The 26,571-nt window shown below is 40.5% G+C and overlaps 1 long non-coding RNA gene across 1 annotated transcript; it reads left to right on the top strand.

Moving 5' to 3' along the window:
- Window positions 1-1,001: 1,001 nt before the first annotated feature.
- LOC307226594 lies at window positions 1,002-25,776 on the top strand. The gene is made up of 3 exons (XR_013843512.1): window positions 1,002-1,106; window positions 15,476-15,569; window positions 25,735-25,776. It is a non-coding gene; the product is annotated as an uncharacterized lncRNA (long non-coding RNA).
- Window positions 25,777-26,571: the final 795 nt, after the last annotated feature.

Below are 26,571 nucleotides of genomic sequence, written 5' to 3'. Positions count from 1 at the left end.
AAGAGTGATTCCCCTGCCAAAATGAACTGAGGTTTCATAGTTCACCCAGTTTTGGTGATGTTACAGTGACAGGCGGTGGATTTCATTACTTCCTCCCTTTCCTTTTTTCTGTCCCTGGAATCACAGTCTGTGGGTAGAAAGGTTGCCATAATTCTTGCTCCAAGCACCACAGCTTTAGTTTTAAATTCAGGTGCCACCTCCTCAACTTTCACAGGTGGTAGCTTTTAAAATGTATAAGGAAGGAAGGAAGGAGGGGAAGTCATTGCTGCTATGATAAGCACCCTCGGAAAACAGAACACTCAGATAAAGTAGTGCAGGCCTCACCAGTTTCCCCCACCAAACCATGGGGAATCTAATTGCCCCTTGACCTATTGACCCTAGCCATTATATAATCTTCTTAATTTATTATTTTTTGACTTGTTTTTCTTGTTTGACTTCTTTAAGAAATGTTATTTTGCAAGTTAAAGGTGGTGAATCTGTGGTTCTCTAGATGTTTGGGGTACTGGTTTACATGTCTGTTTGATACCCAGTGGCTTGTGTGCCTGAATGAGCCATCCTAGATGAAACACCACAGAGAAAGTGCTTGTATTCCTTCACCTCATACCCCAGTGCTTTTAACAGCACCAGCTCTCACATTCAGCTGCCAGTCTGGTGCTGAGGAAATCAAGTAGCATATTGAATGTGCCCAACTGAACCTACCTTGTGTTGTTAAGTCTAACTCAGAGAAAGGGCCTTGGAAAACCATTGCACAGACTTCATATCTTGCCACCCCAAACAGCTCGTGGCAAAGAATGCTTTCAGAGACAGTGGTAAGACTAACATAACTGACAGCCTGTCAGATGCAACGACACATTGGCACAGACCACAAAAGCCAAGGAAGAGTTGCATTCGGAATCTGTTTCCTGAATTCTCAAAAAGTAAGTATTTGTTTAGGAAAAGAAGTATCTATGAGGAAGCCTTTATAGGAGCTGCCTAGAAACAGAGTGAGTGAAATAGGGACTACTTAATGAAGCAGTTGATTGTCTGTCCTCAGCTCCACTACACAGGGTCTGGAAGAAGAAATGAAGAGCTCTACTCACCTAAGTACAAAATGGGTGCTTTTTAAGGTAAGCCAGGAAGCGCTGATTATACAATTGCGGAAGGAGAATGGGCCCGAGATCAATTAATTAGCTATTTAATAACTTGGATGGATTAGCGCATGATGGTTTGCAGAAAAGTCCATTGGCCTCAGTTTATCGTTTTATCTGCTTCTGCTCAGGCTGCAAATGATTTTGCCATCTGTTTTCCTCTCTGTTGTCTTGCAGTCTACAAGATGTGCCCTTTGGAATTTTATTTTGGGTGGGGAGAAGAAAGTATCAACTCGATTTCTGCTTGTGTGTTGACGCTTGCTGCTAGTCATTGGCAGGAGTCCTTACTGGTTTATGCAACCACAGGGTGTTGAGACAAATGACTTCTGCTTAGCTTTCGTTGTCCAAGAAAAATATTGCATACAATTTCCTATAAAATATAACTGGAGTTAACTGCAAAGTCTGGAATGGCTGCCTTGCTTCTCCTGTTTAGAAGCTTGATTCTTCTACTGATTGAAGATATGCTTTCATTCTTATGACATATGGATTTAAATGACCAGGAAAATCTTGTTTTTATGTCCCATATTTTTTTTTTAATATAAGGAAGCATAATTTAAATACAACCATCTTGAGTTGTCCTTATTAGTGTTAAAAGCTGCAAAGTTAGTATTGAACTCTAATGGATTTTAGAACCTAATTTTGTGTAGCCATGGGTGTATAGAGCCGTGGACTGAGAATGAAAGAGGCATGAGTAGTGTGTCATATACGGATCAAGGATATTTAGCGCCCACTTTCTGTTCCAGATCCTCATAATCCCTGTGATGAACCCCTATATTCTTATTGAATGCAATAGCAGCATCTGGACTACAATGGAATTTTGCACCCCCTACAGTGAATCCTGACTAAACAGTTATGAGCTATTTTGTTTCTGTATATCTGTTAAACAAGATGAAAATTGAGAGGATAACAGGCATAATTACTGATCACTGTGCACATTCACCAGGCATCACAAAGAATGTGCAAATAATCATTCCACGAAGAGGGAATTGTGCACATTTACCAGTCAAGATACACAATCTCCAACAGCCCTTGGGAAATATGTATATCTCAGCTGAATTTTGTACAATATCCGGCTGAAACAAACATCATAATTATTACAAATTTATGAATATTATCCTAAATGACATGCACAAGAGGCAAATTAAATTAATATGTTTACACATTTCTACTCTGTGCTTTTTAGCTGTCTTGTAATTCCCATTCAGTGTTTGGGGATTTTCAAGGGCATACAATATTGATTTCTATTAAAATATTGTTGACCTATTTTCCTATTTAGATAATGAAGAACCACCATATGTTACACCATCTGAATATTTAACATTCAATAAAATGAATGATTGACAAAATCGGCCTTGCAGCGAGCACTGATTCTGACAAGCCATAGTGTTGGTTTGACTATATGTTCCATTACTTTCTGTTATTAACAGGTTGTTTCCCTTCCCCTTTTCAAATGATCTCTAATATTTATTATTATTATTATTAAAAACTCCTGTCAACATAAAACTCATACATGGTACTTTCAGCAGTGTTGAGCAATAATGTATTATTGTTGACAGTTGAGTAAATATATATACATATATATATATATATATATATATATATATATATACACTCTCTCTCTCTCTCTCTCTCTCTCTCTCTCTCTCTTTCTTTTTCTTAACATAGGATGTTATATTTCATGTATTAAAAGGAACCATTAGGCATTGAATTATTCCAGCAAGAAGACAGAAAGAGCTGTCATATCTTCCAGGAACTGGTGACATCAGGGATCTGACTACAGGGCCAGAGAGCATCAGTGTAGAAAATAAACCCATTTTTAAAGCATTTGGTTATTAATTGTTTTAAGGTTCTAATAATGACACACACCCCTCCCCGGAACAATTTCAGCTAGACTTTGATACAGAGCTTGAAGCTTTGATGCAGAACTCAGACTTTGATACAGAGCTCTGGCAGCACATCCAGTGAGCATGATATTTCAACTGAGGGCATACAATTCCCATTAGAAATGTTGCAGTGAAAAATATACAAAATGGTCCATGATAAAATGCTTTGGTTTGTCTTAATATTTCAGTTGAGCAAGGTAGACAGGCAAAGTCAGCAAGAGAACCTGCTCCAACTGGACTGCTCCCCCCTCTGGCCAATTTTACGTTTTTATCATTTGTTTTAGTACTTTACAACTGCAAACCTCTTTGGCAAAAAGGCAGTATATAAATGTGATCAGTCAAACAATGGGAGACTTTATGGCAACCTGACATTCCAAACAGACAATTCCTATGTATCTGTTGATGGGGTTCATTTGGCTAATATTCTGCACTGCATGATTTTTTAGCAGCCAACTTGGTGGCAATTGCTGGACTGGAAGGAGTTGGGCATGTGTAAGTGGGTCTTCTCAGTGGCAGCGCCCTAACTGTGGCACTCTTGCCCAACTGCACATTGCCAATAAAGAGGATGAACTAGGACAATGATTTCCATATGTATCACCGCCATGCTTTAGAGGGTTTACAGAAAACAGAGTGGCCGTTGCTCCCCTTCTGAGTTTTCCGCTCTATTGTTGCATTAGAAATAATGAGACATCTTAAGTCTTCATCTGTGCTGGGTGTCAGATGAAGCCAAGGAATATTCCTTTTAATCGGGAATCCTGCAGCTTTTTTTTTTATTTCCTTTATTCCAGAGCATGGTGATTTATTTAGAGACTATGGTAAGAGATAACATAGCTTCAAAGTGATTCTCTCCCCCCCCCCAATCATCCAGTCAAGACGTTGCGTGTTTTCTGTGGTGATATGAATCTTCAGTATTGGATCCATCAGCAACACCCACAGGGAAGAAGAGGTATTCGCGGAGGGTAGCAGAATATCTTACTGTATAGTGTGAAAAGTGGCTAGAGACATTCCAGGTATTTACAGGTTGCCTCGGGCAGTAAAACCTCATCTCTCTGTTCTTACATAGCCAGGCTAGATATCTCAAGCTACAAAGATCACATATGGCGTGCAGAAGAACACAAAGCAAATAGCAACCATCCATCCTGCTTATAGCGAATAAAGGATTTTAGACTGTCAGTTGTCAGAAGGCTCTGATAAACTGTCAGATTCTGCATTGTCAGCACAACTGCTCTTAAGAATCACTGAAATTACTGAAGATTGCCTGCCTATGCCATGCAGGAAACCAAATCCTTGCCTCGTCAAGCAAAGCAAGGTTCACCCACCCCATCCCAAAACAAGTTATTAATTAGGTATTCTCTGCCACCTCACTATTGTCTACTTGTTGCAGTGCCCAAGGGCAAATTTTTCCCCAACAGAGCTCCACTTAACAATTTGTTTGTAGTAAAATGTGTATGCAAGGGAAGCACGTTGCATTGCGTGAGAAGCGTATTCTGTTCAGCACATTGTGCAGACAGGATAGAAAGACCGAAAAATCAATGGCTGCAGTTGTGCTTTCATGCATCAAGTTATAATGGCTAAGCCAGGGGTCAGCAAACTTTTTCAGCAGGGGGCCGGTCCACTGTCCATCAGACCTTGTGGGGGGCCGGACTATACTGGGGGGGGGGGAATGAACGAAATTCCTAAGCCCCACAAATAACCCAGAGATGCATTTTAAATAAAAGCACACATTCTACTCATGTAAAAACACCAGGCAGGCCCCACAAATAACCCAGAGATGCATTTAAAATAAAAGGACACATTCTATTAATGTAAAACACGCTGATTCCCGGACCATCCGCTGGCCAGATTTAGAAGGCAATTGGGCCGGATCTGGCCCCCGGGCCTTAGTTTGCCTACCCATGGTCTAAGCTTTTAACTCTCAAATATGTGGCATTCTGTAAACTAGACCTCAAAGAGACAGATAAAACTTGCATTAGGGGGGGGGGGGAACTCTCTCTCTCTCTCTCTCTCTCTCTCTCACACACACACACACACACACACACACACAAACTTACACACCTGCTAGCTGGGATGAGGCTTTCATGTTTTCCAATTTTCTTTCTGCAATGTTTCTATAAGGTTGTCTTCGCTTAATGTGTCTAAGTCAAATGCTACCAACACACATGAAGATGACTCAGAAACTTCAATTAGTCCTAAATGCAGCAGCCAGATTACTGCCTGGAGTTCCCTTCAGATCTCATATAATAACCCCCATTTTAAAACAGCTGCACTGGTTTCCAGGTCCAGGTCCAGGTGCTCAAAACTTGAAATGTGGCAGCCCCTGAATTGTGAGCGTCCCTCATTATGCAGCTTCTGGCAAATGATTAAGATGCTCCTCTTTATGCTGGCTCTTGACACTTAGATGTATATTTTTTAGGACCCACCTTATTTAGGGAATTTGCTTTAAACTGTTTTTGTTATTATGTTTTAATTGTTGTAGCCGACCCCGGAACCTTAGGTTGAAGGGTGGGTCATTAATTGTAATAATAATACTAATAATAATACTTACAAAACTTCATGAATTCTTTAGAATTAAAAAAAATGTATTAGAAGTGTCTGCTTGTGACGTAGTTTCCTTCACAGGCCCCTTCCATTGTGCAGTACTATTTCATAATAAACGAATGGAACAGTGCAGCTGTAGTAGCACACTCATTGCACCAGATCCATAGAATGTAAGCACTTCTGCTCTCCAGGAGTACACTACAAACTTCTTGGCCTCATTACTTATCTCAATGGATCAGCTCCATTCTGCTCCACCCAAGCTGGTTTTAGTTTGCTGGGCCTACAATCCATGGCAAATGAAGATATTCCCCATGGTCCTTCCATACCAAATGGTAACAAATCAAACAGAGCCCTATGCCATCTAAGCTGCACCAGCCTTTTGGCAGAAAAGTATCATTTTGTTCCGACCGCAGACTTGCTCAGACAGCTTGACAGAAGAGCTCATATTCAGAGGCAGCACTAACAGTCACTTCAGCTGAACCAGAGAATTGATGGGGAATGGAGTGGCATGCGGCAGAAACAAGGCTGCATACAAACCAGGCACTTAAAGCATGTTCCAAGCACTTGAGAGCTCCCAAATGATCTCGGGAACTATAGTTTAAGGATACTGTGAATTGTAGCTCTGAAAGGGTAAACTACAATTTCCAGGATTCATTGATGAAAGCAATTTGCTTTAAGTGCATGGTGTGTACAGAGCCCAGGACACAATACTGCAGCAAAAATACTGTAGCAAATATATTTGGACAGCAGCCCTACTATACAGTGGTACCTCGGGTTAAGTACTTAATTCGTTCCGGAGGTCCGTTCTTAACCTGAAACTGTTCTTAACCTGAAGCACCACTTTAGCTAATGGGGCCTCCTGCTGCTGCCGCGCTGCCGGCGCACAATTTCTATTCTATCCTGAAGCAAAGTTCTTAACCCGAGGTACTATTTCTGGGTTAGCAGAGTCTGTAACCTGAAGGGTATGTAACCCGAGGTACCACTGCACCAAATAATATTTATGAATAGTTGCTTCAATTTCAAACAGCTGATTATCTGGACCATGTTCTTTCCTTTTCATTTATTCACATGACTAGATCTTTTTGTGTTCAAAATTGTTCTGGGAACAAAGTACAAATTCCACAATTGCACAGGAAATCATTCCCTTTAGCGACACATTTGCTTTGGTGCTCTTTATTTATTCATTGTCCCTTTAATGAATAATCATTTATTCAGGTAGAAGAAACGGTATTAAAGGCTACTGATTGACCATCCACAACATCGAATTTGTGCTATATGATTAAGTTCTGAAAGTAAACACTGTAATGCATTCATGATTGCTGCATTTAATAGCTTCGATGAACTCTACATAATACAGAAGCTCAAACGTTGTCCTCAGTACTTCTCTAAGCTGTATGGGATAGGGCTGCTTGCTCAGTTTTCCCAAAATGTGACTTAACTATTATGGCTATGACAGCTAGTGAGCTGTTGTTGTTGTTAGAACCTCCAAAAAGAAAAAGAAAAGTTGCCTGACATTCCCAGGCTTAATGCAAATCCTTATAAGATAATTTTGTTCAGGAGTTCTGCGGGCCCCTTCGCAACATGTCTCTTTTCTGCTGGTGGTTCTTCCTCTCCCTCCCCAATTGTTAACTTCTCTGCTTCCTCTCCCTCTTGAACTTTGCCTCTCACAATCTCATGGGCTCTTCACTTCTCTTCACTTGTTACATTCTTCCATGCATGAGGCCAGAATTCTGATGGTCAGGGGAGCTGAGCAGCAGTGTGGATATGATTTAAATCAAAATCAAATCAAATTGATTTAAATCACTAGTCAGTAAGACTTGATTTAAATCTCTTTTTTTTTTAAACAGAAAGGCATTCCTGCTGGTATAATCTTAATATTTTCAACCAGATGAAGGTTTCATTTTTGGAATAATAAATTTTCAGAGTAGATTTTACAGTTAAATCAAAGATTACTGATAGACAGATAATTATGAAATTGTTGTGAGGTTTAATAAGTTAACTGTTTATATTTGGACAACTTTTTTGCTGTACTTCATTGGAAAGAGAAAAATAATCATTTCCTCAATAACAATTTAAACAATTTATTTAACTAAAACAATAATATTATAGCATATGTATCCATGTTTGTTAACTGATGTGGTTAAACATTTTTAAATAACAAACCCTTAGTCTGAGTTTCAGCACACATGAAAATCTTAAAACAAATCCTTATTTCCTAATGCCCTTTGGACTATAATGTACCGTATTTTTCACTCTATAAGACACACCAGACCACAAGACGCACCTAGTTTTTGAGGAGGAAAATAAGGAAAAAAAATATTCTGAATCCCAGAACAGCAAGAGGGATCACTGCGCAGTGAAAGCAGCAATCCCTTTTGCTGTTCTGGCTTCTGGGATAGCTGCGCAGCCTGCATTCGCTCCATAAGACGCACACACATTTCCTCTTACTTTTTAGGATGGAAAAAGTGAGTCTTATAGAGCAAAAAATACGGTAACTTAAGTAGAAAACTATCTTTAGAAAGATTTTTTTCCTCCAAAAGCATTTTATTTTAAAAATCCAATTTAAATTAAAAAACCGATTTAAATAAAAAAAAATCTGATTTAAATTTTTAAAATCTGATTTATTTTTTTAAAATCATCCATTTTTATCCACCACGCTGAGCAGTCACTACAGCATGAACAGATATCAAATATTAAATAAAGCCCTCCCCTTTTGGGTGCTCAATTTCTTCATAACTTGGGGTTGCACCCAAATTAAAGAATCCTCCTTTTCAAGTTCATTGATGGACTTGTTTCGGCTACAAAGCTATCAGAGGGGAAGTGGGATTGCAGCTACTCTCCCCTTCCACAGCCTCCACTTGTCCATTGTTTCTGTATGCATAGAACTTACGCAGGCAATGTAAGCGCATAATCTCCAAGTACACAAAATTGCTAACTCTGGGAATGTAAGGGATAAGGAAGAAGGCATGGGCCCACTTCTCCCTACCTAACATTATACAGTCTCAGGCCTAGAGAAAAGGGATTCCATGCTACCTGTCTAGCATTTGTGCAAAAAACCCCACCAAAGTTAAGTCCATGTTCCAATGTGATTACTTTCACATGAGTCATAAACATTTCTACTCCTTTCCCTTTTTAATTTATCCCTTAGTGATGAAGCTTTTATTGAAATCTTTTTCTTGTGTGTGTCTGAAGCTCCAAGCCTTTGGACTTTATTGTGTCCCCTGTGTGGCTCCATGTCGGTATTACACTGTGAAAACATTCCCATTGATCCAATCCTTTGATTATCTGAGCGTTTCAGATGTCACATAGACTGTACAGATAAATGAATCTGTACTGTAAATGGCACAGACTTTATGTTAGCGCTGAATGATTTGAAGGCTGGCTTGATGAGTAAGATTTGTCTTTCTCCAGATCCAGATCCATAAAAAAGATCTATTCTTGTTGATGTGCAGTATTTGGATTAGAAGCTACAATTATGATATAATGGGGAAAAACTGATTTTAATAAACGAAATACAGAATATTTGTCACTTAAGTGAAATGTTGAAGCTGCAAAGATAGAGGGAAGTCAACTAAAAAGCAGGGATTCAAAGTAGTTTTCCATGCTTTAGGGTATGCCGCTAAAGGAATCCAGGGGTCTGGGTCCTGTCCGAAGCCTACGGAGGGGCTAGGGCCATACCATGACCAGGAGAACCCCGAGGTGCTCGAGTTGGTTCATGGCGGCCGGGCTGCCTCTTCAGGAGTTTACCCTTGCCTGACTTCCAGCAAAGCAGGCAGGAAGTCAGATATAGTCTTGCTTGCCAGTGCCTAAGCCAATAGCGCTCACATTCTGTAATCAATAAAGTTGTGGCCTAAATTCGCCCACCAACATTAACTTTAATCTCTGTGTCCTTGTGTCTTTATTTCTCAGGAGTGGGCTTGGGGGGGCCTCGAAGCTCAACCTGGCGTATAGAATATTCAAATTACTGTTTGTATCCTTTGAACAATTTTGCATACTTGACTAATTCTGTTTCATTTTTTATTATTTATTCCTTTTAGTTTTTTTCTTTTTATATTTTCAGTTTTTTGTATTTTGTATTTTTCAATAGATGTAATGTTTTCATGCTTTTTCTGTAATTTTTAAAAATGCAATGAAGATTTAAAAAAAAAATTGAAGCTACAATTATGCTGCTATTAAATGTCCAGCCAGGTGGTTCTCAGAACTATTTCTTTCTAAATGATTATTCATTAAAGGTCTCTCCCCCCCTCTAAACCCTCTCATATGAGCATTGCAAATACAGTTGCAGGTTTCGCTGATCTTGTACCATGCATTTCGCCACCCATTCATTGCTATTTTTCATCTAAAATGGGACAGGTTATGGATTGCGTTTCTGGGTCATGGAAATTTTTAATGGCTCGTGATAAACAGGCATGAACAAGTTTGAATTTTAGGGAAATACTTCAGCTACAGGCATTGAGGTGCATGTTAATTGGTTTCATTGCCAAGAAAAATTGCACTGCCAATCATTATTACTAACTAATGGAGGTTGGCATGACACTGTACTAAAATAAATGATTATTCTTGCTAACTACCAAATATTCTGTTTTGTGGTGCATTGTGTAACAAGAGAGGCAAAGTGTAAAGGTACAGGGCGCAGAGTGACAGAGGAATTTAAAAAACAGTCAAAAAAAGATAAAGATGACAAATAATTAAAAGTGAGTGGTTAATTGGAAATCACGACTGCAGAGCATCAGGCTTTTGTCAGCTGCCCCTTTTTTTCTTTCATAACACTTAGCCCTCATAAATCTTTTCTCATTAATCATTACCACTTCTTTTTAAGCAGTGGGCACAGAACTAGACTCTATTTTTTTTTTGGGGGGGGGATCTTAAATGTCTTTCTTCTTTTTTTTAACCCAACAACTCTCATTCCCCAGTATATTAAAGCCCATTTATTTCAACACAAATGCCTAGGAGTTCAATCCTTTTTCCCAAGGGGAAAACATGTCGCTTCTGTTAATATGTAAAATAATATGTTGCTTCATGTGAAACATCAAGCAGCATACCCTTTCCACCAGGGAAGCTCTGTCCAAAATATATTGCTTTGCATTAGGTCATTAAAGGTAAAGGTACCCCTGCCCGTACGGGCCAGTCATGTCCGACTCTAGGGTTGTGCACCCATCTCACTTAAGAGACCGGGGGCCAGCGCTGTCCGGAGACACTTCCGGGTCACGTGGCCAGCGTGACAAAGCTGCTCTGGCAAGCCAGCACCACTGCAGCACACGGAAACGTCGTTTACCTTCCCGCTATAAAGCGGTACCTATTTATCTACTTGCACTTAAGGGTGCTTTCGAACTGCTGGGTGTGCAGGAGCTGGGACCGAAAGACGGGAGCTCACCCCGCCGCAGGGATTCAAACCGCCGACCATGCGATCGGCAAGTCCTAGGCACTGAGGTTTTACCCACAGCGCCACCCGCGTCCCCTCTTATTAGGTCATTAGACATTGCCATTTTCAGTTTGAACAGAGCCATTTAATAGTTTAAAGGTAAAGGGACCCCTGACCATTAGGTCCAGTCGTGACCGACTCTGGGATTGCGGCGCTCATCTCGCTTTATTGGCCGAGGGAGCCGGCGTACAGCTTCCGGGTCATGTGGCCAGCATGACTAAGTCGCTTCTGGTGAACCAGAGCAGCGCACGGAAACACCGTTTACCTTCCCGCCGGAGAGGTACCTATTTATCTACTTGCACTTTGACGTGCTTTTGAACTGCTAGGTTGGCAGGAGCAGAGACCCAGCAACGGGAGCTCACCCCGTCGGCGGGGATTCGAACCGCCGACCTTCTGATCAGCAAGTCCTAGGCTCTGTGGTTTAACCCACAGCGCCACCCATGTCCCATTTAATAGTTTACAGTACTGATAAAATATGGGTCAGGTGTTACTCTCCATTCAAAAATGCAATTCACTCTATAGAGCTACACCCAAGCAACTAAATTTATAGTAGAAATTTTGAATTACTAAATAAAATGTCAGGCTTGGTCTCTCTAATGTTCTATAAGTGATTGTTTTATCCAACATTGTCTATCAACAGTGTTTAGCCATCAGTTCCAAGTATAGCTGGTGTCTTTCCCCATCTGTTTATGGCAGCATGGTTGTTGGATACTACCCAGCTGTGATGTGCCTTGCAGTGCTGAACGAAGAAGTAGCATTGCCATGAGCAAAATAGCTGTTCCACTGGAGAAATATCACTGGGTTTAGTAAGCATATGTCTCAGCTGTGAGCGGGTTTCTTAAAAAAATGAAAAGGAAAAAGAAGAAGGGGTGAATTTCCTCAGATGGCATCACTCCTTGTCAGTTAAAACAAGACCTCCCTTGTCCACCAGAAGTACTCTGGCTCACTCTCACTTGGAATAAGAAATCTTCCTGCAGCGACATCCACCATGGAAACAGCAAATGTATTCCAATTCACCCCTCCCATATGATACATGTCAAACATGAAGTGCTGAATTTCAAGTAAAAACAAAGCAAAATCTGTGTTTCGGATGGAGATGGTATATGAGATACACACCCCAAAATAAGATAATTCCGGTCACAAAAATTAAGGACAGGTAAGCCTGAATCTTGTCACTTAAGACAATTTCAAGCAATAGACTTTATTTCCAAACAAACAGGGAACAGAAACAGCAGGGAAGAGGTTGTCCTCCTTTAATGATTAAATTAAGAGGTGGGGTGGTTTGTAGATAAAACAATGAAAAACCATTCCAAATATAAAAAGCGATGCAAACATTTAAGTTAAAAATCAGTTCCAGTACAGATGCAGACAGGTATAAAGGTTTTTAGGCTGGTTAACACTAGGTGTTGACAACTCTGTTTATTGCTGCTCAACAGGCAGCCAAGAGAGTTGCACAGCAGTAGGGAACCACCAACAAGGATGAGAGGCCTTATTGGATGGAGAAAGCAATACACAGTGGAATACAAACATGATTAGCATGCTCTCCTTGTGGTCTAGTCTTCTGATTTATGCCAGCCCTTCTCATGGAAAGAGCTACTGCTTGGGCTGGTTCATTAATGACAGCTGTAAGAATCATACTGCCTTATGCTGCAAAGCTAAGTAAACTGTTAGACTTATGTGAACTCTAAGTTAGGTGTGGGGAAACTGTGACCTTCTAGATGTTGCTAAACTACAACCCCATCTTTTCTGGTCATTGGCCATGCTTGCTAGGGCTGATAGAATATGCAGTTCAGCAACACCTGGTGGGCCAAATGTTCCCCATTCTTGCTCTAAGACAATAAACTCTTAAGAAGCAACTATGCAAAGCAGCCATATTTATATTCTTAATCACGAGACCAGTAAGCATGTTCAGAATAACTTCATATAGCAGGAGTGTGTAAGGGAACGTTTTTCTTTCTCATTTGATTTTGATCTTCCATTTCTTTCTAGAGTGATTATTGATTTTAGGATGTGCACTTGGTCTTTTTCATTCTGTGCTGCAAAGAATACACAGTTTGGGTCCTAGCATTATCTGTTTCCCGAGACGGTTCACATCAGGCCGCCATAGCTTAATGCTTGCAGTCTTAATAAGGTGGACTTTTAAATTAAGGGCATTAGGTTGAACATGAATCTCCCATGGGCAAGTTGTTATTAGAAGAAATGGGATAATATCAGATATCCTTTGTACCGCTCACTTCCTACGAACTAAGCAATTATGAAAATATTGAATCAATATTCTATTACTTAACAGTATTATCATGAACTATATTTATATTCTTAATCATAGTTCCTTCAAAAGTGTGGTGATAAGCACTGCAAATGACTTCAGAACAACTTCATATATCTGAATGGCTTGGAAGGCTTCCAGAACACTGCAATCAGCCACGGCTGCTTGAAGAACTCCCAGTTTATCAGTCTTGCTTATCTGAAGCTCCCTAGGCCAGAATACTAAATTTATTTTTATTTCCTTAGGAAGATTTATACAACACTTAGTTTAATAAAACCCTCAAAGCAGTTTGCACAAACTATTTGTTATTAGGGGCTGCCAACCCTGCTGGCTTTGCTCACCAACCCCCCCTCCCTAGCCATCAACCCCTTGGACAACCCCCTCCCCCGCACCAGTCCGACCCACATCCCTTTACACCTCACCCTTTACACCTCATTTCTGTTTGGGTAATTTTACGTGTAAGCACAACTATTTGGGAGTAAGTTTATTAAGACCAATGAGATTTGCTTTCTAATGAGGCTAGTAAGAAAAGGGGCGTAAGGACCTCTTCATATTGCATTTTAAGGTGTAGATTTAAAAAAACAACTCAGGTGTGCCTCTAAAATGTAAAGAATAATTGTGGAAAAACAAGTGCATATACTTGTATTATACTGGTACCAAGAGAAGCCAGGTTGGCTGCAACAACTGCCTCAAGCACACTACAAATGCTACACTGTGGCAAACACTTGGGTAAGTTTTTCCAGGCAGTTGTAGTGCAATAATTTATTTGATATTTGCATTGTGTTTATGTTACTATTTATGTTGTTTCAGTAAGATGTATCATATCATACATTTTTCTGTTAAAGAGGCCTGCCAATCAAAATGTAAGCCATGATGATATATAAAGTTTCTCATCTCCAGGGTTGGGTTTTCTCCAGGATAAATAAATACTAGAGGAAGTTCAATAAATACTCAGTAAGTGCAGCATGACATAAGGATAGGCTGACTTCCCTTGAGACTTGGTATCTGCTGATGTACTTTCCAAACAATCGTTTGAAATTGCTAGCATGCAAGTGGCCACATTTTGCACTACAGTGGTACCTTGGGTTAGATACGCTTCAGATTACATACGCTTCAGGTTACAGACTCCGCTAACCCAGAAATAGTACCTCGGGTTAAGAACTTTGCTTCAGGATGAGAACAGAAATCGTGTGGTGGCGGTGCAGCAGCAGCAGGAGGCCCCATTAGGTAAAGTGGTGCTTCAGGTTAAGAACAGTTTCAGGTTAAGAACGGACCTCTGGAACGAATTAAGTACGTAACCAGAGGTACTACTGTACTTGTTTTCTGGACACTAGTGGCATTTAGCTGACACGGGTGCTTTTCAGATTTGATTGCATGTTCCAGTTAACCCTTCCCTCTCAGCTCTATTATTTCTTCATTATTTCTCTCACACACATGCAGGCTTTCTGTGAATGGCTCCTGAAAAAAATATGAAAGGATTTCCTCCCACTGTGTGACTCCCATGCCTGCTCAGATTGACTCAGGAGGGTTTCAGGAGAACCTCCAGAACAGCACATGGGGGTCAGAAAGGGGAGATAATTCCATCAGGCACAGGAATTATCGCTCCATTTGTGCACATGGAACATACATTTACGCCCCCTAAAATACACGTCTGTGTTTTATGCACATCTTTTCACCAAAAAATCCACCACAAAAATCATAGAAGTGTGTAATCAGGTTGATAGTTGTGTTCCAATCCACATATACTCTAGGACTTGTGAATTATATTCGTTCACTTGAAAATATAAGCTGCATGAATTTCTCCTGCCTCCCTACCTCTGCCTCCAAACATATACCTATGAATGCTTTGATAAAGACCCTCTTTAATTAGTTCAGTCAGCTGAGACAGCCAATATAAATACAGAGATTTGCGATAGTCAGACAAGGAAGACCTTTAAAGCATAAATAGTGCATACAAAATGACTTATATCCACTCCTTCACCACCTGCATCCTCTGAGTGCACATTCATTTGTGTTGCATAAACTGTGACACAGAACATCTGCCTCTGGGGAAGAAAATCCCAACCGTGATATATGCCATTCTCTTTAACTATCTGCTCAGTAGGATGAAGTCTGATTATAAAGAGATTAACTAGGCTTAAGCAGACATACGAAAACAACCATGAGGGATCCAAAAACTTGTTCTCACTAGAGTGTGAAGTAGCCCTATCTGACTAAAGCTGTGTTCTTCTCTCCCCAGCATGCAAAGGATATTCTTTCACACAGGATGCCTCAGAAGGTTGTGGGATTGCAAAGACGAATTATTTCCCCGGTTCTCAGACTTGCTCTTTAAGGTGAGTGTTTTACTTTATTTATTTTGGTTTTATTGCACATACAGTTCAGCCTACTTAAAAGAAACATATGAGACAGACAATGACTTTAAATAGCAGGATATAGTTACCAGATTGTACTCCTGGTAGTTATTCCAATTGCTATTATCTGAGGGAAAATGCTGTGATAATTTAAGTGCAATAAAGTAATTCAAGAGAAGGCAGCACATCCAATACTTTATAGTGAGCAGAATCATGATGGAGTTTGCGGAGTGAATGTTAATTCAAGCACCTTATTGTACCTCTGGTTTTTGTTAAAAAAAATGATTGTGAGTTAGTTAAGGAACATGGCAAGCATTATAATAAGGTTTTGACTTGCTTATGGAACTGGAATGGGCCAATCCAATGGCATGATTCATTATTAATCAGTGTTTTACATAACCTAGTTACATAAAAGCCACATAAATAGTATTATGTTCTTGCCTATAAATTGATCCGTACAGTTTTGTGTGCTACAGTCAATAAGCTACCATCTCTTTATTATGGCATAATTCTGGATAAAGAAGAAATCATTATCTGTTTACTGTGGACATTGCATACAATCAAGATAGAGATTACTCTCCAACATACAAAAGGAGACCATCCAGACAAAAGAAAATATTCTGGTTTCTGGTACATACTCAATTCCATTTTGAAACCTATGGCATTTTGCAAAATGCACAGGCCACATCCAGTGATGTCTACCCACTTCTGCATTTGGGCTGCAGGTGGAGTAGATGAAGGAGAAGCCACATTGTAGCCTGCTTATGCTGCACTGGACTTCACGCTGTAACTCTGGCTGGATTGTTTCCAGAAAATCCATGTTATAGGGGCTTAGCTGCCTCCACACCATAGAATAGTAAATGGGATATTTGAATGACATCATGAACAAAGCACACACACCCCTTCTTATTTTCCCTATTGCTTATACCAGGCAGAGGCAAACTCAGCCCTCCAGATGTTTTGGGACTCCAACTCCCATCATCCCTAACAACTGGTCCTGTTAGCTAGGGATGGTGGGAGTTGTAGTCCCAAAACATCTGGAGGGCAGAGTTTGCTTATGCCTGCCTTATACACTTCCTCTCCACGTCTTGGCTTGGGGTAAATTTTAGGTGAGAAGAGCTATCCCAAGGGAAAAGGGATAAGAAGGCCTTCAATACCCTCACCCCAAAGATCCAATGAAAATTTTCCAATCCCCCACTTCAAGCTGAAGCCTCGGCAACATTTTATATCAGTAATTAAATTAGGGATAAAAGTTTGAAATCAGCTAATTGGGGACACAACTCCTCAAGGCAGAAATATATTTCTTTCAGTTGTGTAGCACCAACGGCAACAATGACACCTGCCTGTTCCACTCACAGATGGGTCAACATTGTTAGAAATACTTTCATTCCAGATATAGGCCAGACATTTGATATAATAGGGTTTTGGGAAAAACACATATAAGAAAAATCTGATATTGGCACATTTTTACCTCTAATGGCTGATGTAATGAATACCTCAAAGGGCAAACAGCTCTCCAGCATTCAGCAAGCAAAACAACTCATAGCTGCAATTGAGGGGTTTTATAAAAAGGTAAAGGGTAAAAGGACCCCTGACCATTAGGTCCAGTCGTGGCCGACTCTGGGGTTGGGAATGCCGACCTATTAAACAATTCTGGAATGAAATCTATGAAGAACTCAAAAAGATGTTTAAAATATCTTTCAGTAAAAAACTGGAGGCATTCCTTTTAGATTTAATTACAAATGATATCCCCGAAAATCAAAGGAAAGTATTCCTTTATGCAACAACAGCTGCCAGGATGCTTATAGCTAAAAACTGGAAAGGCAGAAAAATTCCATCAGTGAAAGATTGGAAAATTAAATTTTGTGAATACATAAATCTGGCAAGACTCACAGCTTACATAAGGGGACAATCGGACCAGAAATTATTAAAAGAATGGGGTTGTGCTAAAGAGTATATGAAAAAACATTGTTCTAGAGTAAGTATATTGGTATGTAATGAATGATGCTTTACAGGGTTAAAGAAAAAGAAAAATGGTGTAAAAAGAAAAGTACAAAGGTGGAAGTAATCTAATTAGACACAACAATACAGCAAGAGTAATTTTTTTGAGGTCTTAGAACAAAGGAAGGAAGTCAATTTGTGTTTATGTACGTAATGATATGGTTTTTTTTCTGTAGATGTGTGCTTTTTCGTTTTTGTTTAGTTTTGTTTCCTTTGCTTTTTTTTCCTTTTCCTTTTCTGTTTTTTTTGTATGTTACGGGTTTTTTTGTTTGTATAGTATTATTTTGGATTCAATGTTTGTAATTTTTGTTATGATTCTGCATTGAAAAAAAAAATTCAAAAAAAAAGAGAAGACAATGAGCATTCATCTCGCATTCGTCCCGATTTGCTTGAGGGGTATTTACTTGCCTTCCTCTCAATCATTCCTGCATCTCATACTTTTCAACGCCTTTCCCCATCACTTTCCAAACCACAAAACATTTTATTTTATTTTTATTTTGCGTATTTTTAAATAGGCAAACCTAAAGTTCTGGAAGGCACCTGAATCCCATCTCCCAAAATACTGACAGGCTGGTGATCCCCTAAAAGAGAGGGCTCGCATTTCACACACTTTAAGAACCTTTATATTAGAAGAGAGTATTTTTGCGATAGCTAGGAAAGCTATCAAAACTCTGCGAGCAGAACATAAGAAGTGAATCATTTACAAGTATCTTCAAAACCAGGAAGATTCTGAAATTGTAACACCTCAGGTTGTGATCTTAACAGAAACCACACATTCTTTAGCTAGCTATAGTTTGAGTAGGAGGCCTCATAAGGTAACCTTGTGCTCTGCAGGGAATAGTTGCTGCTGAAAGGCTCTGCCATCTGTGTCAGTTCTGTGGTAATTCCCTTGCACACCACTTTTAGCAGATGCTACCTTTTGAATAAGATATAAATTGAAGCCCTGACCAGGCGTAATCTCTAGAATCCCCTTTGGTGTTTGTTGCAGCAGGTATAAGATTATTCTTGCAGTCTGTGCCGTGATAAAAAGAAGTATAATTTGGGCCATCAATATTCACTTGAAACTGCCCCCAATTTAAACCTTACATATACAGTGGTACCTCAGGTTAAGAACTTAATTCATTCTAGAGGTCCGTTCTTAATGTGAAACTGTTCTTAACCTGAGGTACCACTTTATCTAATGGGGCCTCTCACTGCTGCTGCACTACTGGCATGCGATTTCTGTTCTTATCCTGAGGTAAAGTTCTTAACCCAAGGTACTACTTCCGGGTTAGCAGCGTCTGCAACCTCTAGTGTCTGTAACCCGAGGTACCACTGTATAGGGCTTCCTTTCATATTTCCCAGTGGACTGTAGTTGCATCACTGATTTTAGAAGGAAAATTCACCAATATAGTACAGGAGAATCGCCGCAGTAAACTTGCCTCTGCACTTAATCCATCAATAATGTAGTAAGAAGGAACAGTCATATTGTAGCATTATTAAGGGGAGTGCAACCACTCCCCCACCACTTATAAATTTGTCAGAAATTTCACACAGAGAGAACAGAAAAATGGTCATATTTTGTTGGTGTTATATGTGTGTATGTATAAAGGAGAATTCCTGGATGCCAAGAACAAAGTCTGGGGCATGTACTCTTTGGTAACAGAACCCCAGCATAGATTTAAAGTCACAAAATATGCAGCAAAGTGTGGAAATATTGGCTGTTAGATCTTTAAAATATGTGCCCCTCCAAGTGAGTTGCAAAAATGTCCCCTTAAAAGGTTTCCTTCAAAGTTTCCCAGTTCCCTCAGCATGGGAAAAAGACCACGTGTTTGGCAAATAAAAGAATGGTTTACTTACAAACGCTTCAAAGGTCAGGTTCACGTCCTTCGGAAAAGTTGCACAGGCAGTAGAACTTGGCTTAGTTACAAAGTGGTGAAAGTTCCTAAATTATTGCTGTAAGAACTCAAGAATTGCTGATGAGAGCCAAGCAGCTCAAACCTCCTCACACAGCTGAGCTTCTCAGGTGGACAGGAGTGCAACAATAAGCTTGATTACCCATTTCCTCTTAAGGTAAGGGGAGTGACATAGCTAAGCCTAGCTGAACAGCTTGCTCTATGGTATTAACTCCTTCATGCATTAATTAGATTTAAGCATGTTTGTTATATGAGGCTGCTAATCCCCCCCCCCCCCCAATGTGTGTGTAGAGGTGGGTTCAGCAGATTCAACAGACCATGCAAAAGGCAGGCTCCTCAACTTGCAGTCAAAGTAGGTCTTTTTCTACCTGGCCTGGAAGGGCAGAGCCCTGACTGACTCCAGCTGCAGCTGCTAAAGAGGCCAGAGGCCCTCTTGGCTGTGAATCCTGGAAGACCTGCTCCCTGCCTTGCAGGCCTTTTCCTACAATTTGTTGAAATTGTTCAGTTTTATTGCGTACTTTTTAGGTTTTATTTATTGTTTATGACTACTTTTGTTTGTAATTATATAAGATGCCTTGAGCATGGTTTTAACTATGCTAAGGTGAAATTCCTATAAAATTATGTATGTGTGTATCTACGAGTTTGGGAACTGACACTGCATTCCTGCACCCCAACGCCATAGAATTAATCTGTGGTACAGAACAACAACAACAACAATTTATTATTTATACCCCACCCAAAAACATGTTGTTCTCTGAAAGGGACTAAGTTGTTGGTTACTGGGGAGAAATGACACGGTTCTCCTCAGGAGACTTACCAGTAATTCTGTAACAAAGACAGATGCATGGGACTGTATATTGGTCAGTCAAGAGAACAAGGGAACAGCCAGGGTTATTTAGAAAAGGCTTTGCTACTATAGCAGTGTGATTGCCACTAGCAGCACGCAACTTTGTGCACGTAGACACATACAATCATTTTTTGTTTGTCAAGTAGCATCTTTGTGGTTCAACTGCTGATCGTGTCATTGAAAGAAATAATTTTGCTGGCGCAGTTAAAACTGGATCACAGTTTGGGGCATTTTGCAACAGGCATCAGTGGACAGTGAATCAAATCCTAGGTCCCATAAGCAAACATTCCTGTCATATGGGTGAAATGCCAATAAGGAAGAAAACCCTTCACCATACCATCTTACTGATCCCAGAAATATATATATGGATTTCATGTCACCTGCTTCATTGAGTCAGGCAGATTACAGAGCAGCCCAGGTTGAAAATCCTGTCCTCACCTTCCCCTGCCAATCTATTTGCTATAGCTACACTTCAAACAAAAACAACACAGGCTGCCTCAATTCTAGAATATCATTTCAGAGTAAAATACAGGTGACAACCAGTGCCACACAACAAACTGTTGGAAGTGTATCTTTGGTGTGAGTGTGTGTGTGCCACCCTAGCATGTGGCTTAAAGGCTTGAAAAATATCAGCAACAGCCTACATTGCAAGGTTATTCCAGTGGTGGCCAAACTTGGTCCCCCAGCTGTTTTTGGACTACAACTCCCATCATCCCTAGCTAACAGGACCAGTGGTCAGGGATGATGGGAATTGTAGTCCCAAAACAGCTGGAGGGCCAAGTTTGGCCACCACTGTTGTAAGCTATCTTTTGCCAGCACAGCCCCCCAACCTGCAACTGGGCTCTAACACTGAACTAGATACAGTCATACCTCATGTTACGTTTGCTCCAGGTTGTGACCCGGAAGTACCGGAAAGGGTCACTTCCGGGTTTCGCCACATGCGCAGACGCACAAAATGACGTCACACACATTCGCAGAAGCATCGAGTCGCGACCCGCGCAGAGGCGGGCTCTGGAACGGATCCCATTCGCAACGAGAGGTACCACTGTATAGCTTCCAGCTGAGAGCCCCATCAAACCGCAGTTACCAGCTGCCATTGCTGAGGCCATCAGAGGGAGAGGAAGGCTCACTCATGCACCCCTCTAATGTGCCTGGATAGATACCGCTGCAGCTCAGAGCCACGGCTATGTTTACGGAGACAACTTGTCTTGTATTTGTATGACTCTAATTATTTTTTTATATAAGCTGCCTTGTGGTGCAGAGGGTACTTTGCCCTGAAAGGTTGTTTGTAAGTACTAAGAATGAATGTGATGGATGAAAAAGCAAACACACCTACACCCATAGGTTTGTTGTATTCTGCTTTCTCAACCCAATTTTCAATACAGGGATAAAAGCAGTGGATACCACTGCAGGGTTGTTGTAAGCTGTTCAGGGTCTGATCTTGTATTCAGAGCTGAGCTGTCGTAAGCCAACACTTTCCAAATCACAGTTGCTTTAAACCTTCAATGTGGAGAACCCGCTGCATCTGCTTTGTAATTTACATTCAAATGGAATATTTAAAAAAAAATGTTTCACATAGATAAGAAGTGAGAAAGTGCATGGATTCTCTTTGCTGCTATTTGGGGTTGGGGTGCAGATGTTAAACACACTGGTGCCCAATTCTACCTACATTGCATTGCTTCATGGATTTTTTTCAGCTTCTGAGTGTGATCCAGGAAGTGACTTATCTGGGCAATGATACTGTTCTGTCTGTACCCTTTTAATCTCTATGCGTTTCTTCCTGCTTCCTTCTTTTCCACCTACTTCATTCCATGTGTTGTCAGCCCCCTCCTCAAATCAACATTCTGAATCATTATGGGGCAGGTTTGCGTGGTTTCCCAACCTAGGTTATGCCCATAATTACATTGTATTTCTGAAACTCTTGGGGTTCTCCCCAGTTTCCCCCCACTTCTCTCTTGCGTGTGGGTGCTGCCATTATAATTGCATATAGGAAGGCACTCTCCTCTAGTTTGGGAAAAATGGGTCCAAAATTGAATCACTATTTTATCACAGAAACCTTGCTTCCAAATGTAAGAACCATATCCTCATTTCATCTAAGCGTGCCAGCTGGATACTCTAGCTATCTATTTTCTGCTTTACAATTTTCAAGAATCGCTCGTGAAGCAGGTGAACTTTTCTAAATGTCAGCTGAAGGTCCACTGAATCCCCAGTTCACTTTCTTCAAAGCTAATATATGTACATGTTATCTTGACCTGATCTTCTATCTAAATGCATCTTGCCATTTCACAGCAAAGTCTCTTGTTCTCTATAATTCTCTGCAGCTCCATTGTTTCTAGGTCATCTTCTGTTGTCTGTTGAAAGCTGACCCTTGACTTAGCCAGAAGCCTAGCAGCAGTATAAAATAAGTATTCCTATAGACTGTGCTCTTTAAAAAGCCACAAACTAAGATGTTCTCTGTGTTCACTGTCGGGTTCTATAGTACATATTTGACAAGTACCCTAATTATGCAGCCTTCAGAACACTTGCAACCATGTCGTTGCGTAACGCCCAATAAAATCCTGTTAAGATTTTATCACCTAAAACAGGGAAAGAGAGGGAAGGGGCAGGCAGACACTAAAAAACAGATAAAGGCATCCCAGTATTTAACTGATTCATCCACTTTTAGGTCAAGTTTATTTCAATGGGAGAAACTTAAGCAACATACTGTTATAAATTGTGGGTGCTAGATTTCCCTAAATTCCTGGATAGTTAAACTGGAAATCAGACTCTTAATAGTTGGTCTCAGCTTCCTGTGTTCAGGTGATCGCCTGAGCCATTAAAAGAGAACAAAGACAGGGGGGTGGGACATAAGCAAAGATGGTGTGCCAGCTGGCAAATGGTGGGAGCGGCACCCTGAGATCTAAATCAGCAGACACAGAGTAGAATTTAGGATTGCAGTTGGGGATGATGTAGGATGGACAAAAAGTGGTATTCAGTTAAATGCCGCAAGCTACACAGAGTCGGAGCCATGGCTGGGGTGTATTTAGATCCCAGGCTACAGCTATGGAAGAGGCAAGACTCTTTTGAAGTGTAGTGATGGGAGGTCCTCCATAACTGACTCAGGTTGTATATATGTGTAAATAAACCATGTATCATAAAGACACCACAGTCTCTGCTGTGCCTTATTTTCCAAAAGGAAACATAGACCCTGGGTAAAGCTAAAAATAAAGGACCCCTGGATGGTTAAGTCCAGTCAAACTTGACTATGGGGTGCGGCGTTCATCTCGCTTCAGACCAAGGGGGCCGACGTTTGTCCACAGACAACTTTCTTGGTCATGTGGGCAGCATGACTAAACCACTTCTGGCGCAATGGGACACCGTGGCGAGTGCCTGAGAACAAGGGTGTTTGGAACCCCTGGAATCTCACACTGCTCAGAGACTGGGTGACATGCAACAATACTTAACTCTCCCACTAGAAGTGACGTTGTGATGGGGAAATGCTTAACTATTTATCCATAGGGCTTTCTTGGTGGCTTGAAGTATAACATGAGGCTCTTTTATACCAAAATGTCAAGGAAACACAGTGACAACATTAAATCTATCCTCCAATTCTGCTTCAGAGTACTTCAGAATTTTAGTAGAGCACAGGGCTGAGTTTACCTTACGATTGTGAGGTGTTACGATTGTGTAGCCAAGGATGGATAAGGGGGTTGAATCTCTTCGGCTCCCCACACCCTTTAATTCAAGAATTGGATTTCAGACTACTATCAGTGCAATCCTATACAGTACATGTCTGTTCAAAAGTAATGTGCTTTACTCCCAGGCATAGGGTGTGTGTGTGTAGGATTGCAGCCTGCAGGGCTTTCGACATGTGCTAAAGCTATGGCGCTTACTGCTATATTGCTGTGTTCTCTGAGGACCCTCATCAGCATTTTAACCAGCTGATAGAAGAGTTCTGCCAAAGAAACCTTTTGCAATCAATATTTCATAGGAAACTCTGAATTCTCATTGAGCTCAAATTGCATATCTCAAACAGCCTGAGTTTCTGAGAGCACCAGCAAGGCAATCTGTTCTTATTGCTACACAGTGAATATGTCGTTTTATGCATAGTAGTAATTTTGTGCAGAAAGCTTACCTGATGTCCCAGTTTGTCCCAAGTACTAAAAAAAAAAAAAAAAAGGTATGGTCACAATATCTTTTTATTCCATCTAAACACCTGAGAAATCTCACCGTCCTTTAATATAAAACGGAAAGGATACCCAACTACTAGAAAGAAGAACTTTTATAAAAGAAAGAATGCGGAATAGTAAGAAAAGAAAGGCATATTTCTTGAGTTAAAAATAAATAAATATTTCTGCAAAAACATGCAATCATATTTGGTCCCTAAAGCAGCTATTTCTTATATGTTCTTTCTCTGTCACTCCTTTCTCTGTTTCAAGTATTCTAGTGTGGTAATTCTCAGTTGGCCTTCCATAGAATAGGATATAGCCCAGTACGATGCTGAAGCAGCCTTTTTTTGAGGGGGGGGGAATATAATATATTCATAGCAAGTTAGGCTTAGCATATATATATATATATATATACACATACACATAGACACATCATGAGTATTAATTACTCATTAGTCACCTGGAATCTCTTTATTTGAAATGTCAACCTGCCATTTCCCCCACTGCAAGGCGTGAGATTACAGGGAACAAAGCAGAGGGCCATCTTGGTAGTCCTGCCTGCCCTGTGGAACACTACCCCGTCAGATGTCAAGGAAACTACAGTGGACGCTCAGGTTGCGAATGTGGTCCGTGCGGGAGGCACGTTCGCAACCCCGCAGCGTTTGCAACCCGCATGCGCAAGTTGCGATTCAGTGGTTCTGCACATGCGTGAGTGCCAAAATCCAGAAGTAACCTGTTCCGGTACTTCCGGGTTCGGTGCGGTGCGCAACCCAAAGCATCTGTAACCCAAGGTATGACTGTATCTGACTTCTAGAAGATGTCTGTATAGGGATGTTTTTAATGTATCTGATGTTTTACTGTGGTTTTGTAATTTGTTGAAAGCTTCCCAGAATGGCTGGGGCAACCCAGTCTGATGGGCAGCAGATAAATAATAAATCATTATTATTGTTGTTATTATAAGCATCTGGCCAAAGAACAAACCCCCCAACACACAGAGAGAGACTAGAAGCTGCTGTCCCTGCTCAGTTGCCTGTCAATGCTGCCTACCTCCCACTCCTTGCCAACTTCTCCAAGCCTCTCCCGTCACATTTCATTCCAAAACCCCATCCCTTCCCAGCTCCTTTAAGCCCCCCATATTTACACAGTTCATTTGTGTCCCTCCAGCCCTGCTTTATTCAACCCTCTGTTGTTTCGAACTGCCATTTTAAAACCTGCCTTCTCTTGTGCTCCCCTCCCCATCCCCGACTTCTTTCAAGTCCGGGACTGTGATGCAGCACCACAAACCCTCCAATCGGAACTGCACATTGAAAACCGTAAATCTGTATGTATATGAGAATGTGTGTTTATGTGTTTGCTGTGATCGACAAAACAGAAGGGTTTTATTTTTTAATGTGGGAAATGGTTAGGACTCCTGTCATCATCAGCTGCTCTGATAAAGATTAAATAATGCCATTTTCAAGGTAGCAGTGATAAAGCTTTGAAGATGGAATGCTTTCAGAAGGGCTTTATTCACTGAAGCCAAGCATTGCTCTAGGTTGAGACTAAGGACATATTAACAATGCATGTCTTCAACCTGCTACCTTGGAAACTGCATCATTCTCCTTTTATCAGAGTAGCTGATGAAAGCAGAAACCAAAACATTTATGCAACATTTAAAAAATGCTTTGCTTTATTAATCAGAGGAACACAGAGATTATTTTAATGCGAGATCCTGAGTGATTGTGTGTGAAGTTCTGTTCAATGCTTTTAATCTATCTATCTATCTATCTATCTATCTATCTATCTATCTATCACATTCCACCCAACAATGTGAAAAACTGGAGCATGGTCCAGCCTGTGAGAACAGAACTGTAATACCCACCCCAGTAGGAAGCAGTCAACACAAGAAGGATTATGCAAAAGCTGTAATTGACAACTAATTATTGGCCTATCTACTTTTAAAAAGTAAGAATAGTTTAACACACACACATACACACAGCTTTTCAGGAGTTTGTATCTTATATTTTATAATAGTAAATCTTTTGAAATATATTAATAAACCAACCCAAAGTGCACATTATTAAAAAATAGTATATGTTTAACTCCTAGCATTT

This window comes from Podarcis cretensis (genome assembly GCF_951804945.1).
Source record: "Podarcis cretensis genome assembly, chromosome: 1".
In the NCBI taxonomy this organism is placed as follows: domain Eukaryota; kingdom Metazoa; phylum Chordata; class Lepidosauria; order Squamata; family Lacertidae; genus Podarcis; species Podarcis cretensis.
This window is presented reverse-complemented; position numbering and strand designations above follow the sequence as displayed.